This window comes from Sinocyclocheilus rhinocerous, unplaced genomic scaffold, assembly GCF_001515625.1.
Source record: "Sinocyclocheilus rhinocerous isolate Xijiao unplaced genomic scaffold, SAMN03320098_v1.1 scaffold1733, whole genome shotgun sequence".
Lineage (NCBI taxonomy): Eukaryota > Metazoa > Chordata > Actinopteri > Cypriniformes > Cyprinidae > Sinocyclocheilus > Sinocyclocheilus rhinocerous.
Genome location: NW_015640388.1, coordinates 371,281 through 385,339, shown reverse-complemented (window position 1 = coordinate 385,339; position 14,059 = coordinate 371,281). Strand labels below are relative to the sequence as shown.

The 14,059-nt window shown below is 34.4% G+C and overlaps 1 protein-coding gene across 2 annotated transcripts in view; it reads left to right on the top strand.

Moving 5' to 3' along the window:
* Positions 1-14,059, top strand: part of LOC107752632 (lipoma-preferred partner homolog) — a 201,604-nt gene that overhangs the window by 16,759 nt on the left and 170,786 nt on the right. The window contains exon 2 of one of the 2 annotated variants that reach the window (XM_016568654.1): positions 13,671-13,717. The exons of the other annotated variant lie outside the window; for it this stretch is intronic. The gene's annotated coding sequence lies outside the window, so the exon portion shown is untranslated. The remainder of the gene's footprint in view (positions 1-13,670; positions 13,718-14,059) is intronic. 2 annotated transcript variants of the gene reach the window in all.

Sequence of the window (14,059 nt, the reverse complement as noted above, 5' to 3'; positions counted from 1 at the left end):
GCAAAGTATTGTAGTTTGTGTTTAGCATTGTCTCTTGTGGGGAGCAGGCAGGCCCTCTTTCTGACCACAGTTGCCTCTGCACCGTGAACGTGTTCCCTGCTCACGTGGCTCACAGCCGGGATTAATTGCCACCGAGCCCTCTGTGATCCAGGAATGCAATTACCTACTGACCCAAATCATCTACTTGGCAGGAAGTCCTTATCCCTCGCACCGTGCTGCCAGCACCTGCCAGTGGACACTTCTCTTTCCCCTGTCTCTTTTTATTTTTTCCTGCATCACACAGCTGATGTCTGGCAAGGAATGCTCTCATCAAAAGCAGCTGTTATTTTCAAAGCAATATGAGTGTTCATGGAATATGCGAATGTTACAGTCGTAAGCCATGAGACTCCATGTGTTACAATGATTTTACCACAAGATTTAGCAGTGGTAAAATCACACTAAAGTGCTCAAGTGACTTTTATGTGTTTGATTAAAACTAACCAATGTTTGATAAACGGATACATTTATAAATATTTAATAATTTTAAGAATATTCTTGGCTATACGTGTATGTGTGTGTATATATATATATATATATATATATATGACAAACACACACACATACAGTTCAAAAGTTTGAGGTCGGTGAAGTCTCACCAAGGCTGCATTTATTTGTTCATAAATACAGTACAAATTAAAATACTGTGAAATATCATCATTATCATTTGACGTTTAAAATAGCATATCTGAATTTTCAGCAGTCTTTACTCCGGTGCCACATGATTCTTCAAAAATCATTTTATTATTTTTTTTACATTTATTATTGTTGAAAACAGTTGTGCTGCTTAATATTTTTGTGGAAACTTTGATGCATTTTTTTGTATTCTCTGATAAATAGAAAGTTCTAGAGAAACTCGTTTATTTCACATTGTAATTTTATGCAAGAATGTAAAAGTCTTTACTGTCACTTTTGATCTAATTAAATAAAAGTATTAATTTTTTTAAAATGTTGCTTCTATATCATAAACTCTTATATTTGTTATATTAAAATGTTTCTTATATTATATGTGTGAATATAAGTGTGTATTTGAATATGGCTTCTCCAAACCAGATTTTACATTTTATTAGTGTTTAAGTCCAAAGAAATTAAACTATTGGAAAAAACAAAAAACAAAACAAACAAAAAAAACTATTGGAAATTTTTGGCTGCATTGACCTAAGTAAGGATTACCAAATTAATCTGGGCTTCCCTGGAGTCTCATAGGAAAATGATTCACTAGTGTGAGGTTTGTTCTCTGAGCATCATAATCAAATTTGTTCGGGCCCCTAAACCTCTGATCCTGAGTTACACTGATCAGAACATTTTGTATTGAAACTATCTGGCTCATTTCTGAATGTGCATTGGAGTCAAATGCAAGCGCAGGCTTTGAGTTAGTGAGAATTGGCAGTTATCATTATTATGTTTATCCAAAGGGGGTTTTGAATGTACATGTGTGTCGAAATCATAAGTGTTTTACTTTCCTGGACCACTCTGTGAGTCAGTCAGTGGTCCTCATCTATAACCTTTGTAATGATTTCATATGGGAGAGTGAGAGTGGGAGTTTTCATTCAATAGATATTCTCAAGTTGTTTCTTTTGTGCTGTTGTGAAACAGAACAGAAGAGCTTTGACTAGAATCCTAGTTGTATCATTATCGCCGGCAAACAACAATCCTTCAGTTCTTTTAATGTTAATGAATGAACTAAAGCAAGGAACGTTTACTGTATGTGCCCCACTCTCATCTTATAGAGATCAAAGACTGGGAAATTACCAATGAACAAAAGTCATTCAGTCATGTTCAGTCGTTGTTGTTTTCAAATCATTATAATGCATTAAGAGCCAGACTGTGAATTAGAGCTTATTTAGCCTAATTGAGATTTATTTAGCTGAACACTGTTTTTTTTTTTTTTTTCTAGCAAATTCAGGGAATCACTGTTGTGTTTAATTAATGTAAATATCCCATTGCAAATATTATTTATTTATTAATTAGAACATTTAAAGAAAAATTATAAATACATAATTTATCATTTATGATTTTAAGTTATATCACAATGCTATATTATTGTACTGCATCTTACATTTTAATTTCCTTCCATTTACTTCCCGACATATTTTACCCCGAAATGAACATTGTGCCATCATTTAGTCACGCTGATATCATTCCAAACCCAATTGACTTTATTTCTTCCGCAAAAAGAAAGGTTTAATAGAATGTCCACGCTGCTCTTTTCAATGAAAGTACATGGAGACTAAAGGCTAAATCACCATGCAAATTATACACTACATTTCAAGTCTTCTGAAACCATACAATAACTTTGTGAAATTTAAGAAATATACAGTAAATTTATGTCTGCCACAATTTCTTACACCATTTGAATATGTGCAAGTGCAAATGTGAGGTATGACATAGGGGAATACAAATGTACATTCAGCTCTATTCATCGTACAAAACTCCCAAATGACTTCAGAAGATGTGGAATTTTATTATTTTATTTTATTTTTTACAGCCCCCGGTCACCATTCACTGTCATTGTATATGTTAATTTTTGGGTGAACTGTCCCTTTAATGGATTATATTGAAGTAACATCATCTGTATTCAAAAACGTCATGGACTTTTAGCTTAGTTTGCATGTTCATGTAATCTGTTTCTAATTTCTGTGCTTGGTAATACTGAGGCAAATGAGTCAGTAATGTGGCACCCCAGAGAAGTGTGGGAAAAAGTAAGATTCCCAGTGTAGCCTCACTCGCCAAACATGGGCAGAAATAGAAGACTGTATTACCAGCTATATTAGGGGCCATGGCTGTTCTGTGCCATTATAAACCTAAACCCTGACGAACAGGATTAAGCACACCAAAAATACAAATTCTCATGGATAGAGTTTTATATTTTCAAAGAACTCCTAATTGACACATCATTGGATAGATTGGGATGATCCGAGGTATTCCAGAGAGAGCTAAGAAGGATCATACTGAATCCAAAGAGCTCAGCAGTAAAAACCTTTTTTCCTGGTGTGTTTGCCTGCTCTGTTCTAAATTTTTGGCTAGAAAGAGATGCGAGAGGGTGAGATTACAGCATTCCTGCAGCTCCACAGGGATGTTGTTTGGGGCCAGGGCTTCCTAGATCACTGCCCTTGTTGCTATACATAGAAATATCCAGTCTAGGCCTCAAAACTGGTCAATTGCTTGTTATGGTTTAAGTTACATCATCATCCTATTCAGGATAATGGGAAAAAGAGTATGAGAATGAAAACAAACAGCAACAAAAGGTCAAACAAAGGGTTTAATGCATTGTCCTGCGGCATAAGTGTGCTACGGGTTTAAAAAAGGGCTGAAAGCACAGAGATGCCATTAAAAGGAGAGTTGTGTTGGGTGGGTTTGAGTGAAATTAATTTGTTGCGTATAGCAGCTAAAAGGATAAATGCCTGGATTGTACTCCACACATGTGCATTTGTTTTCCCTGTTGGAAAAACATCGATGACTCATGGTGGTGTTTTCCTTTGGGTTAAAGCATTTGCATGTCCTATGTACCGAAACAGTGGCAACCCTCGCTCACAATCATCCGGATATGGGACTTTTGGGGCTACTGGCCAAGCTGGAATGTTAGGGTCAAAAGATGTTAACATAAGCAGCTTTAAATAAAACCGTCTTTGCACTGCACTGGCAACACAGAAGCGGTTTCTGAACCAAAAGGTGCCTTATTTTGGACTGTTTAATGCTGCCCAGAGGCACTGCATTTTATGCAAACTGAAGAAAAACTGAAGGCTATGATAGATTAGTAGTTGCATCTATATGGTCTATGCCAGGGTTTTCCAAATGGAGGGTTGCAAACCTTTTGGGGTTCGCAAGTTGATGTAAAGCTAATAATTAAATTAAATGTAAAACATAAAAAGTGGTAACACTAGTGTAAAATAAAATGATTTTACTAATTAATAATAATAATAATAATAATAGACCATACAGATGTCTTCTACTACAGCAATATGTGATGTTTTTATATAAGATACAAATCTAATGCTGTTAAAATCGTCATATATGACAAAAATAATTAATAAAAATTTTTTGTGCCAATTTGTGCCAAAAAAACAACAAAAAAAAAACAACAACAACTAGAATTTATCAGTATTGCTTTGCTAATATTACAGATTTATACTGTTAACATATCAATTCTAAAATCTCAAAAATGACCACCCATTTTTGATATATTTGGTTTTCTTGTATTTTGTTGAATACATTTTTAGCATCTTAGGTTTTTTTGAATTTAGGCAAAATTTTATAGAATTTTAATAAAATAATCAGTAAACCAAACAATACCTATCAACACTGACCAGCATTTTTATATTGCTGCATTCTTAATCCGTTTACTCCATGTTAAATGAGGAAAATCACATGTAAAGCCTGGGGGTTCATGTTTATAATCTCTTCAGTGCTCTTGCGCTGCTGTTGGGGCGCTGATGATGAACGCTAGTCATCAGACTGAAGCCGTGAGGGCTGTTGTCATATTAGGTGATTTAGTTCATAATTCAGTTTCATCAAGCCATTTAAATGAGTTATTCTGGCATACATGTATGTAATAAAATGTGTATTTCCATTACAGGTTTAGGTCTTAAATTTCATATAAGGTGGTATTAAAAAGGTCTTAAAAAGTCTTACATTTAACTTGTTCAAGTCTGCAGAAACCCTGATACAGATAAAGTGTGTTTTGCAGCTGTTGTTTTTTTTTTTTTTAGGGAAGAACTGCATTTAATTAAAATAGAAATCATTGTAAATATCTTTGCTGTCACTATTTATTAATTTAATGCATCCTTGCTGAAGAAAAGTATTAAATTCTTTAAGAAAATCTTATTGACCCCAAACCTTTTAACTGTGGTGTGTAAATAGAAATTTAAACATCTGTCTGTTATTTTGTGTATAAAAGTAACATTTAATCGTGCAAATATAGACAAAGTAGTTCGAATTAGATGTGTCAGTGACTTGCATTCTTTTAGGATTTAAATTTTTTTTATTGTCCTATTTTAAGTTAGAATTTTTTGTTATTTTTTTGTTTTGCTTTATTATTTTTTCAGAGTCTTATATGGCCACTTGAGAGGGATGGTAGTCTTTTGTTAAATACTGTGTTGAAATAGAAGGTGGAGAGACACAGGAAGAGGGCTGGATTTTCAAATCCTTGTGCTGCCGGTCCAAATATAGAAGGAAAGTTTCTAGTAGCTGAAAAAAAAAAAAAAAATCCTGACAACTAAAATTCCTTGCATTGTGGGCATTCCTGCATGCTCTTACACTAGGATTGGACAGGTGGTTGGGGAGAGGGTGGGCTTACTGAACGTCCTGAACATGCAAGCCAAAAAAATAACCTCAAAAATGAGAGTTATGAGTTTGTCCAGCTGTTTTAGCGTTTTATAAAAGTACTTGTTGTGATCCACAATCCTACTTACTGGAGGGCAGTCCATCATGTTAATGGCTCAGGCTGATAGGATGTTTTATTGGATGGTGTGGAGTGAATTTGCATCGTGTCAGAGTGTCCCATGAGGATGACAGATGCTGATTTGATAAATTGCATTATACACACCAGTCGCTTTCTGAGATCAGTGTCGGAGTACATAGAAAGTCCTGCCCCATGGTATAATGCTGTGGGGTACAGTTAGTCCCCAATCTCTGCAAAACACAACACATACACCCACCTACCAGAACAGACTCTGGAATAGATCTCAGCCAAGCTATTCCTTAGGGTGTTCGCATCTGTGTGGTTATTGTTAAGGCAGCGCTAAAGCAGCCTACTTTGGAGAATATAATACAAAACAAGTGTAACTCCCTGTAGGCAGTAAGCTCGTACTTCTGACAGAGAGTAAATCAGGACTGCTTCGTATTGCACTTATAATAAGCAAAATTTTTATGATTTAGACACATTAAGTGCATCAGCACTAAACCAATAGTCTAAATAAAAGCATGCGTCTCCTGAAGGCCTTTGACTTCAAAGGAAATATCGTTAAATGTTCGTATGAATGATTTAAGCCAATGGCAAGATGAGAGATCGGCCAAGTCAATGGCACATCAATCATTCACAACTGAACATACGCCTGTCTAACTGAGTTTGGCGATGCAGAATATTCCCTGGAAACAAAGAAATGGCCGGAAAGTAGAGAGAGAAGAATGGGAAGACATAGAAGAGTCACAAAAACATGTAGGCAAAATTATGGGGAATGCGACTGAGTAGGTAATGAGACACAGAATGAAAATTTGGAGGAAGTAAAGTGAGCGCAGGAATAATTTAGCGCTCCTCAGAAGAAATGCAAGTCAGTATTTTGGATTGTTTCTTGCCTCACTTTATCACAAATTTGGCTGCTTGCTTGTTTTCCTCGTGCTTAGGATTCAGAATGACCTATTTCTCATGGTCATCGTCTTACTTAAAGGAACACTCCACTATTTTTGAAAATAGGCTCATTTTCCAACTCCCCTAGAGTTAAACAGTTGAGTTTTACCGTTTTCGAATCCATTCAGCCGATCTCCGGGTCTGGCGGTAGCACTTTTAGCTGTAGCTTAGCATAGATCATTGAATCTGATTAGACCGTTAGCATTTCGCTCAAAAATGACCAAAGAGTTTCTATATTTTTCCTATTTAAAACTTGAATCTTCTGTAGTTACATCGTGTACTGAGACCGATGGAAAATGAAAAGTTACGATTTTCTAGGCCGATATGGCTAGGAACTATACTCTAATTCCAGCGTAATAATCAAGGAACTTTGCTGCAGTTAATCCAGAGAATAACAATTTTTTCTGAGACCGAGAGAAACCGAAAGATGAGTCATCATTTAAAAGCAAAAGCTTAGGGCAGCATGATATATCAACTTCCAGTATGTCCTTCAGAGTCTTAGATGCCTGTTTCCAGAAATGATTAACTTCAGGGCAATCCCAAAACATATGTCTATAGGTTCCTATAGAGTTTCCTGAGCAGAAATTACAATTGGAAGATGAAGAAAGCTTCATTAAATATCGTTTCCTAGGAGTGAGATACATCCTATGAACCATTTTGTAGTGAATTAATTGATGATTAGGATTTTTTTAAACAAGTTTAAGATTGGCCCATATTGTAAATAGGAAAAATATAGAAACTCTTTGGTCATTTTTGAGCGAGATGCTAACGGTCTAATCAGATTCAATGATCTATGCTAAGCTACAGCTAAAAGTGCTACAGCCAGACCCGGAGATTGGTTGAGTGGATTCGAAAAACGGTAAAACTCAACTGTTTAACTCTAGGGGAGTTGGAAAATGAGCCTATTTTCAAAAATATTGGAGTGTTCCTGTAACAGCATAAAGCCAGCATTAGATGTGTTAATGACAAATAAGAATGTCTACAATAAAGAGTGTGAAAAATGTAGTAAAAAATATAAAATATTGTTTTTAAACTTTGAATAAATGTGGGTGTGCACAATTTAATCATTAAAAAAAATATATATATTTTTTTTTCAAGGTAAAAATTCTATATTTTGTATAAATATCAAGAATTATTCATAAATTTAAAAAAAGATTTGAGAGTAGCAATACACAATATTTTACAGCCTAAACTAGCCTTTCCTTGTCATAAAAAGGTCAAATGATTTTGATGATTTAAGAGACTTATTGACCTCGACGAACAGCCCTGCCTGTGATATCATGTCCTGTTTTAAGTTTTGTTTGCATATTTCAACATGTTTGTGGGTGATTTTTCTGAGAAATATTAAAGGTCCCATATTTTACACCTTTCTGGAGTTTTATTTTAGGTTTTGATGTCCTTAAGAATATATATTTGCGGTATAAGTACCAAAAACCATCTAAATATATATTTACAGCTCCTTTCTCAGGAGCTCTGCTGAGAACAGGTCGATTTTGGCCTGTCTAATTAATATTCATGAGCCTCTCTTCTGATTGGCCTGTTGTTTTCTGAGTGACGCACGGCCAGGCCAACCACAGGTAACTAGGGTCAGCCGACGTCACAGCGCTAGCTGGAGGCAGCAAAACAAAGGGGAAACTGGAGGCGGCTGTGTAGTTCTGACGTCAACTTTTACGGAAGTCACAACGGTTCGTGAAAAATCACAGCTACTTTAAGCAGGCTGTGTGAATTTTACTGTGGACTGACTGTTTTGAGACTTATATGGTAGTTACATAGCACCTAGACCTCAGTTATCATGAAAAAAGCCAGGAAATTTCAGTTTTGACAATATGGGACCTTTAATAAAAGATTATTGTACTTAAGGTTTTCTTTTCAAGAATATCATTCTTATTTGTTCATTACGGTAATGGAATAGTTTTGTTCTGTTATAATAAAAAAATAATTTAGAAAAATTACATTAGGGCTTTTAATGTATTTTGGAAGAAATTTATAGATTGGGACAAAAATGTGCATCATGTCATTGGACCCAGATGCATAACAGATATATATATATATATATATATATATATATAAATATTGTTGTTATGGTTCAAATTGGAGTCATGGTTATTTCTGTTCTCCACAACACAGAGTTAAAAGGCAAGGCAAAGGTGAATTCACCTAAATGTATTTTTTATCAGGCATTGAGGCCTTTCTGGTTCCTCTGTAAACATACAGTGTGCATCAGCGTGGCCTCTGTCAGCACTTAAGACCATGTGAAGGTCTTCATGTTAAATGGACCCTCTGATCCTCAGGTGCTATGTGGTTGCATTGGGCCATGGACAGTGATAGTGGTCTTCTAGGCCCTGATCCACCTCAGCTCAGTATACTAAAAATGACCTTGCATGCGTACAATACATTATCCTGGGATTCCACAAAAGAGACTCACTGAACCACTGGAGGCTAACTGGGAATAATAAGAAGTTGGAGTAGGGAATGGCTCAACCATTCATTTTTATTAAACATTATATTAAACTTAATAGAATGTAAAATTAAGTGGTGTAGTTGGTGTAAGAGAAAAAAGTGCCATATTTGTAAACATAAAATTACATTAAAAGATTAGCTGGAAATTTTGTCAACATTTACGACATTTATAGTGTTACAAACATGACTTACTTTCTTCAGGAAAAAAAAAACAGAGAGATAAATAAATAAATAAATGTGTCTGGAACTTAAAAGGTTTAAAACTATCATATGATATCAAAAAAATAGTCCATGGCTTTGTGTGATGAACAGAGTGAAATTTAATTACTGATTAGTGATGCACCAAAATTCATCCGAAAGTTTTCATTTAGCTAAAAACTGAAACTATTGGTTAATTTTGGTTCGTCACTATTATTGAATCATTATTTTCAATGATCCAGTCACAAGTTGAGTCAGTGAGTTTGTTTGGATCAGTTCGGAAAAGATCTGGATGAAAATAAAGGATTAGTCAAGCATTTTTGCGTTTTTGGCCCCTGACAATTCCAGATCCCATTCACTTCCATTATATAGAAAAAAAAGAGAGAGTGGCCAGGATATTCTTTAAACATTCAAGCTTTGTTTTTCATGGAGGAATGAAAGTCATACAGGTTTGGAACGACATGAGGGTGAATAAATAATGACAGTTTTACCCCAATACAATGAGTCACATATTTTGCAGAAGAAGAATTATTTTGCCAATTACATAAGAGAGAATCCTCACACAGAGGTGAATGCAACAGATTTTTTCCTCAGTTATGGTTTCACTTATGGCCACTGGCCATGAAGAATTTATGAGTCTATTTCATTTATTGGTGTAGTCATTCCAAAGGCACAGAAATGTTGCCAGCTTTCAACTAAATTGTTTTGAGCCATATTTCACTGCTTGTTGGCTGGAGATTCTAAAAATCACATGATGCTTTTCTCCTGCGCTTCTTGAAAAATGTGGTTTTGAGGCAAAAGTGTCATGGGCTGATTTTGTTTTCCTTGGTTTAATTGCAAAATATGCCGTAGGAGCCCAAACATTTTTTTTTCTTATTGAGACAATGAAACCTTTATTCAGAATCAGGGTTATTATCGTTAACTAAAACTAAACCATAAAAAAACATTTTCATAACTTGAAGTAAAACAAACATTAACAGAAATAAAATATAATTACCTTAATCTTATTTTATAAACTTTATTTCATCTAGTTGCCAAAGCAACATTTCTTTCAGTTTAAGTATCAAATAACTCTAAACTAAAAACTAAACCCTAAAAATATATATAGACATAATGTAAAAAATAAATAAATAATGAAAATAATGAAAATTATAAAAATACTAAATACTAAAAAAAAAAGACTACAACTTTAACTTAAATTAAGATGAAAATATAAAAATTAAATCTAATTCTAAATACTAACAAAAACTTTATTAGTATATCAGTGATATTAACATAACACTTCAGGATACACTGATACTTAGAGGAATCATTTTAAAATATTTTGAATAATATGCTTTATTTTAAAAGACAAATACCGTATTGACCCGAATATAAGACAATGTTTTTTTCTTGGAAATACATCTGAAAAAACGCGGTCGTCTTATATTCAGGGTCTAGACTTTGACATGTCAATAATACACCCACAACAATAGGTGGCGCCAAATGCGCATAAAACGAGTGTGCCATGAAATACGTAATGTAATGCGTGTTGTAAAGATCGCGAGTAAAAACAAAAGAAAAAGAAAACCTCACAGCTGCACAAGTCGTGACTGTCAGGTTAGCCTGATGGGACCAAACTCCCTTTGTGATTTGAAGACTACAGAAAGATTTAACTTCTACTGTTAATAAGATTTTGGAAGGCTACTATTAGATGGATAGCCTAAATGTCCTAATTCAGATGGGCTACCTATTTTTTTTTTGTTTTTTTTAATGGTATATCAAAAAGTGTATATTTTTTAAATGTGATTGTTGGTACATTTTACCAGTTTTTACCATACTTTCAAAACAAAAATTAAAATAGGAAAAATATGCAATATGAAAATAATTGAAGACAAAATGTGTTTTACTGAGAAAAAACAAGATTTGTTTTTTAAAAAGCCTTTTTCCAAAAGGTACATCTGGAAAAAGGGGGGTCGTCTTATAATCAGGGTCGTCTTATATTCGGGCCAATACGGTAGTATTTCACTGTTTGTAAAATAGGTTTCTCTATGGTGCATTCATTGTACTGTTAGTTCCTGGATGGCCATGAAATAGTTTTTTGTTGTAATTTTATATGTAAATAAGAAAGAGTCAGTCAGAAGTGATACCAATCACATGTAGTGGCGCTGCTCCTACTTCTTTTTCCCGGCGGTCTTCCTCATGTCTTGGCAACGTGGGGAACTGGCAGTGTCAATTTATCAGAGAACAAAAGAGACACTATGTGGGTAGGGAGTGCATCTGTAGGCCCTTGGAGAGGAAACAGACCCCCCACCTCCTACCTGCGCATGCAAACAGGATGCTGGATGCATCACGTTCCTCAAACAAAAAAAAGTAGAACCTCATAATTAGCATTTTGGAACTTTTACTTTTGTTTGTTTTTCTTGTCGTCTTTTTAAGTTTTCTATTCACACTGTTGTGTATATGCATTCAATATTATTCCAGAGCTCAACGGCCTAGAAAGTTTCGAGTACAATAAGGGCTGGGTGGCATGACAGTATTTATATTGTGGCTGTTATAGTGTTTTTGCTCATTTTGTCTATATTGCAGTGTGTAAATACAGCACAGGACTGCTAAAAGTTTTGACATGTTGAAAAGACATTTGCATAAGAAAATAAAGCATAGAATGTACTTGATGTTAAAAACTTTATTAAGAGCAATAAGCCATGAAAAATAACTTAATACTCATGCTGTCGACGACTGAAGCACACCCAGAAAGCTGCCTCTCAAAGAGCAGTGGGTTACGTCTTAAGTGAACGTAAGCATTTGGGAGAAAATCTAATTTGTCTCAGTATATTAGATCTGTGCGTTAGATCTTAAAGTAGTATCAGCCTAATATACCTGCTGCTATGCTGTTAATGTTAATCAAACAACAAAAAGAAATTCACACACTACTCTTGACTGAATAACTTTAGTAGCTTTAATAAGAAATGTATATTTAATTCATACAGTGAAGGCCGTTACAGTCCTTTTGATTATTCAGTTGCTGCATTACAGTATTTCATTTTTCTTACTGTCTTTGTCATGTTGTGTGTCCTGTTGTTTGCATTTTTGTTCTGAATTTTTAATAAAAAAAGATCAAATAAAATAACAAAAACAACTATGTTGCGATATATATTGTTATTGTGAAATAAAATTAGCTTATTCTTACCATTAAATAAGCTTTTGATCATATCAGCCACCCCTAAGTACTAGGGCTGTCAATTTTTTTTTTCTAATTTCGAGTATTCGTCGAATAAAATAAAAAAAAAAACACATTCGAATGCAAAAACATTGCATTCGAATTTTAGGTCTGCGTCAGCCGTCAGGCAGCCTATCAGTGGCGCACGAGATGCGATGACGATTTAAGTGTCATTGCATTTTAATGCTTTTGTTAGCCTATCCAGTTGAAGCCACTAGATGTGGCGCTGCTATGTTGCTCATTCAATATATTGCGGAAAACGAGAGCATCAGTGTGGAGAAGATGTTGTTTACGTCAAAACTAAAACCAAGCCGTTCACACAGCGACGACAATGTAAGTGTCATTGCATTTTAATGCTTTTGTTAGCCTATCCAGTTGAACCCACTAGATGTGGCGCTGCTATGTTGCTCATTCAATATATTGCGGAAAACGAGAGCATCAGTGTGGAGAAGATGTTGTTTACGTCAAAACTAAAACCAAGCCGTTCACACAGAACGCATATGTATCACATTTTCTAGAGGGACATCTATCAGCGTTGCAGTCGCGTCTGGCACAAGAGAGCGGCATGTTTAGAAAGCCATGTAAAATTAATGTAAGTTCAACTTTTAAAAAATATGTCTCAAGACTTTATGGCGGTTTTTCCCCATCCCACATGTTTTTAAATGAAGAAAGTAGCCTACTCTTTGTGATTGGTTTTCGGTCCTTTGTATTAAACTATACATGCATGCATGGTGCTGGTTTTTTTTCTAATTGTTTAAGCAACTTTATTAATTATATATGGTTTATAAACATTATTTTAAACATTATGCACTTTTTTTCAAAGATAGTCGTGTTATTTCATTACATTTTGAAGAAACGTGCATAATATTTTGCTCGATGCGCCCTCTTGTGGCCTCAGGAGAGAAGCCAAAAGCTTTTTTTCCCCTAACTGAAATGATGCCTTTTAAATTCGAATATAATTCGAATTTTGATAATATTTAAGTAGAAAATTCTAATTTAGTTTTTCAGTGATTTTGACAGCCCTACTAAGTACAATTGTGTACTTGACAAATAACATCGGCATTATGGACATTATTGTTTTTGTATTGTTTTCTAATAACATTTCTATTGAATGTATGAAGGGAAACATTATATTGGACGTGCTGAGATGTTTTTTCACAATTTATTTTTTAAATCAACTTTTTTTTACCTTCATGGTTCATTCAAAGGTCATATGGGTTTGGCAAATTTATGAATTTGTTGTTAGTTAAATAATTTACAATAAACAAATAATACATGTGGTTTAAAGATATGGTTTAAAATGTTTTTAAAAATGTTATTTATTTATTTGCTATAGGACGATGCTTGATTTCATAATCATCAAATCAATGTAAATTATTGTCCCATTGTCACCGAGATGTCCTCATACATCTTTCTGTCTTTCTCATTCAGGTCTGTGATCATCTGGTAATTTGTTTTTGCTCCTGAAAAATAATCAGGTAAATATTGAATACTTAAATTTTTTGCTTTCCTATCATTCCTAATTTTTCTAATTAATCTTACTTCATGAAATCCAACACTGCATTCTAACCAGCACGGTCATCTACCTGCACCAGTTTATCAAATGCTAAATGAAATGTCCGAGCAACAGCCAATCAGAACATATCTGACATTTAATAGTTGTGAGAAACAGGATTTTAGACCAATGAGATTTCCCAGTGGGCGGGGCTAACCGTTCTTAAGACGTAGAATAGAATTCAAGTGTAAGAGTAAGTAATTTTAAAGTGTAGTTTTCATATTTTTTTTGTCTCCATTCATGTGTTTTTTTTTTTCTCTCTCTG